At 30.3% G+C, this 5,085-nt stretch overlaps 1 long non-coding RNA gene across 2 annotated transcripts; it reads right to left on the bottom strand.

Annotated features, from left to right (window-relative positions):
- Positions 1-611, bottom strand: LOC149880796 (uncharacterized). 2 transcript variants are annotated; one of them, XR_016445810.1, is made up of 2 exons: positions 422-611; positions 1-325 (listed from the first exon to the last, which is right to left on the bottom strand). It is a non-coding gene; the product is annotated as an uncharacterized LOC149880796 (long non-coding RNA). The 2 variants fall into 2 exon arrangements; XR_016445811.1 differs by having other exon boundaries at positions 418-605.
- Between the last annotated feature and the right edge of the window lie 4,474 nt (positions 612-5,085).

Below are 5,085 nucleotides of genomic sequence, written 5' to 3'. Positions count from 1 at the left end.
TTTTGAAATTTTGTAAATTTATTTTTAATAGATTAAGAATATATACAAGATAAAAAAATCATCTTCCGTTTCTATTAAGTCTCATAACGGGGTTTAAAACAATCCTGATTTCGTTCATATTAGGAAGGTAATCCGGATCATAAGCATCATTATCACTTTCCGATTCCTCTGAGTCCGATTCCTCTGAGTCCGATTCCTCCGATTCCTCTGAGTTCGATTCCTCCGATTCCTCCGAGTCTGTATCCATTAAAAAATCCGATTCCTCTGAGTCCGTATTCACTAAAATGACCTCTTCCTCTTGGTAGGTGGAACTAATCACTGACACCTAAAAAAGCATATTTCTTTATCTATTTATACCCATTATATATTTATATCTTTATATATATTTCATATAGGATATATAGTATCTAATTATACCTACACAGGCAAATGAACCGGTGCTGGACGCAACTGGTAGAGTAACTCGGTTATATTAACCAACGGTCGCTGTTCAAATGGCATCTCCACTTCGCCATCTTGGATCTTCAGGGTTGTTGTAGTTGAACTGACAGCCATGTTGGAAAAAATTTCAGCAGGGGTTCTGGATCTCGTGTGGCGTAGATCGCTGTACTGACCAGAATGAACTGAAACATAACTTATATACTACGCGTAATCCCGATCAGGGGGTAAATAAAATCAACCAATCCTGTGACGACTTTCATTTTTATAAAACCAATCAGATTTAATATTTATAACCAGGGGGTAAATAAAATCAACCAATCCTGCGACTTTCATTTTTATAAAAAGGATTAACGATTACGGATTAACGATTACCATTCTATGATTAACGATTACGGATTAACGATTACGGATTTCTATTTGCTTAACTTTTTTATAATGCTACATATCCTTATCATCATGTATGTATGTATGTATGTAAGTATGTATGTAAGTATGTATGTATGTATGTATGTATGTATGTATGTATGTATGTATGTATGTATGTATGTATGTATGTATGTATGTATGTATGTATGTATGTATGTATGTATGTATGTATGTATGTATGTATGTATGTATGTATGTATGTATGTATGTATGTATGTATGTATGTATGTATGTATGTATGTATGTATGTATGTATGTATGTATGTATGTATGTATGTATGAAGACGCGGATTAACCATTTGTGGGGCCTGAAGCTAAATAAATTTTTGGGCCCCAAAAGCTTATTACCAAAATATAAGTAAAACGTAATGAAACACAAATAAACTTTGGAAAAACTATAAATTCATTTTCATTCATAAAAATAACAATAAACATAATAAAATTTAAATTTTTTGTTTGCGGCATTTTTTATTTGCAAATTCTCTTATTACTTCATCATAAGATACTGATTTTGTTAAGTCATTTTCAATTGACAAAATTGAAAAATAATTAAGTCTGACTTCCAGCATTGGAGTGCGATATTTATTTTTAATAAATGTTAATTTTGAAAATGCTCTTTCGGCCTCACAACTGGTTATTGGTAAAGTTAGAAATATCTTAAATGCGGTATATAAATTTGGAAAAAAATCTATCAAATTTCTCTCGTATATTAAGTAAAGCATACTGGAACATTTTGTTTGTTTTTCTTTATTTGTAATTTGAAGATATTCCCTAAATTGTGTACATTCATTTATTAGTCCAGCATCTGTGTCATTATTGTAGAATGAAATAACATAATTAATGCTTTCCATGTCTATATGAGAATGATCTTTTTTTCCTATATTCAAAAGAAATTTATATTTCTTATTTATTTCTTTGTATACTCTTCCTCTTTTCGATAATTTGCCTGCTAAAGAATCAAAAAGGATATTGTACACCTCCTCTACCCGAAACTTGTCCTTGCCATTAAAAATGTGTGCCTTTCGCCGCTTGTTTAAAACATCATCACTTCCTGTAATTTCTTCACTCAAAATTTTAGCTTTTTTTTCGAACTCGTTCATTTTTTCTTCTGAATTTTTTCGCATTTCTTTTACAAATAATTCTAATGAGAAAATTAATTCATACCCTTCAGAAACATCGAGCCCGGGGGTTTGTAAAATTTGGCTATTTACTATTATATTTTATTTTTCTTTGAAAACAAAATACAATAGTAAAAACTAGAAAATACATCAATTTTTAACCTTTCGTGTCAAAAAGTTTCATAACTTTAACAATAATGTGTACCATTTCCATTACTAATGGAATAACTTCAGGATAGCTATTTATGCCATAAATATTTCAAATACTTAAGGACTTGAACAGAGGGTTTTAAAAGTTTGAAGTGATATTTACATAGAATAAAGTTAAAAATGGCCTCCCCAATACTCCCAAAGTTGGATTTTGGTCTATTCTTTAAAAATTTTTCTCTTTTGATTTTTCTGTCCCATTCATAGATGGTCAAAATTCTTGCTATCAACATTACATCTAGGTTATTATATTTTCATTCACTAACGTATAACTATATCATTAAACATTGTGAAAAATTATGGTAAATCATTTCCCCATTCTCATACTTTCCATTTCAGATAATAAAGCAATAGGCAGAACTCATTGTTGTTAGACAGATATGAATGAAATTGTTTTTTAAATGGTTTGAAAATGATTTGGACAAAAAAGTTGGTTGGTCAGGAATTATTATCAAATAGAGTAAAAATTGATGAATTAGAACTTTCAGCAATTGTCTAAAAAATATTTGGTGTTCATGGTGTCTAGCGATAAATGGTTATAGTCTAATGCTTCAACATAAAGTTATACCAATCATTTTATTACATTAAACTAACTGAATTTTAATCCATTAAAAGAAATTTATATTCTGATTGATTCAAAACTTTATAGAACTTATAACAACTGTACTTCTAAGAGCAAGCTAAATTTTATCACTACATAAGCAGTCAAAAATGTTTTTATTTAGAACGTGATCACAAAGTTTAAAGAACTTGTGCCATTTACATGTAAAACTTTTCGACCAAATGTTGATAAGGAAAGGAAAAAACGATGCTACTCAATAAAGATTCGCCAAAAAAACGTGTGAATATCAGTGTGTGAGATTAATCATTTAGCTTATTCTATTAGCTAAACTCACAAGCTATTTTTATCTAGTAAAAGACGGTTGACGAATTTTTTATAAAATAGTTCAACTTTTTGTTTGCAGCCAATAAAAAGCAATTATTTAAGACCTATTGTTTTCTGTTAAATCCTTAAGTTATACACGTTGATTGCATTGATTACATTATATTAAGTTATACACGTTGATTATATTCTTTTTCCTTATTTCTATCACAAATACCTACTTTAAGTTTTTATAAGGTAATATTATTGACAAAGGATTTGCCCAGAGAAATCTAGAAAGGCAACCATGATTATTTACTTTTAGATTATTTAAGAATGCTGCAGTTTCTAAAAAAATGTCCTTATAAATTGACAAACCTGTTTCAGAACATGACGTATGGATAAGGTTTATGCAGGATTTCTTGTAAAAAGCAAAAAGTTAGAACAACCTCGAACTAAACAATACACATTACAACAGCATAAAACAACCACAGCGAACACTACACTTTTAAAGCGTTTAGTTTTGGTAGTAGGGGGTATATAATTTTGAAAATAATTAAAATTTAAGTTGGGCTAAAACTAAATTTTGTAGAATGTCCTAGAGAAACTAAATCTGCATTCGCATCTCGTTTAAGATTGAAAGCTTCTTAAGACAATGAAAAGTTTATACCTTAACACAGCATAAAATATGTCTTTAGCAGAAGCTTAAATTTGTTGCAAATAGTTGGGTTCCGATGAGAGGCTGAGGAACCGCGATTTCTAAGGTAATGCAATAAAAAAGTTTAAAAAAACAAAAGTGGTTTAGAAAAAAAAGTGTGGTTCAGACCGAAAGGGTTTGCATCCCTAGTTTTTAGATTAAGTATTGCGGTAAGAAACAAAAATGAGTTTTTTTTTTTGCTTTTTTTTAATTTATGAATTATTTTATTTTTAGTTAAAATAATTTTACGAGCTGAGGATACTGGTAACCATAATCCTGAGAAAAATTTTTTATGATAATTTTTTATTTGTATTTAGAGAATTCGTATGGCTTAATGTTTTTGTGTGTGTGTGTGTATTTATGAACTCCGGTACAAATTGGACCTGGTATGAAAACGCTTGAGGACCTCTTTCAACGCATTCCAAAGTACTGCGAGTAATTCTAAGCTATTGAAAACGCCTTCCAGCGAATATTCATTGTTCTTCTTCAATACCCTCTCATATTCATTCAGTATTTTCTTGTGAACGAGCTTGTTGAAAATGCCGAATTAGGGCTAATTGCGCTGTTTTGACAGAGGATTTCTGTAGTTAAAGTATTGCATTATGCTCTCTTAGTAAGAACAATAGAACGCCTATATTCAAAATAAAGATTCAATAAACTTTACACAGCGCTCTTACCTGAAGTTGCCCATAGTTTATTTCTGAATAAAATTTACATTTTAGTTTTTTGTAAGTTTTGAAAAAAATTTACGTGCATTATTTAAATGGCAGAGTGAACTTCGGTCCACTCTGTACTTTGTAAAATTGCCACCTTGTTTTTGTTTTAGTATTTGAAAAAGAAAGTTCTCTATTTTTGTGCAATAACTATTGTATTGTGCTTTCTTCAGTGAGACTCTCCTCCCCCTCCCCTTTCTTAACAAATTTCTTTTTCAAAACTGAATTAGTTTTAGAGCTGTTGCCAGATTAAAAAGTTCAAATGTAAATTACATGCTAAGGTATTTTTGCACTACTTAATATTCTATAATTATAAATGGAATTTAGCTCGAACTATTTTTTTTTGGCCGAAAATCGCCGAACAAGTGTGAAATAGAGCAAAATTTGTTCAGCACATCTTATGGGTACTTAAAACGTCAATACACTGGATAGTTACTTGCTTTCGAAACATTGTGGAAAAAGCTGCTTTCACTCTTAACTTCTGAACGATGCTTAATAAGTCAGTTTCGTCTATTTCTAGAAGCCAAAAAGAATTATCTGTTATGCGATAACCGCTCATTAAATGCAACTATGCAAAGGTTTCTTCGATTTGCGAAGTTCTGGGATGTTTATCATCTTGCT

This window comes from Hydra viridissima, unplaced genomic scaffold (genome assembly GCF_058129835.1).
Source record: "Hydra viridissima isolate aposymbiotic clone 2 unplaced genomic scaffold, HvirCarnegie_v1 scaffold_12, whole genome shotgun sequence".
Lineage (NCBI taxonomy): Eukaryota > Metazoa > Cnidaria > Hydrozoa > Anthoathecata > Hydridae > Hydra > Hydra viridissima.
The sequence above is the reverse complement of the archived record's forward strand: the minus strand, read 5'-3'. Positions and strand labels throughout refer to the sequence as shown.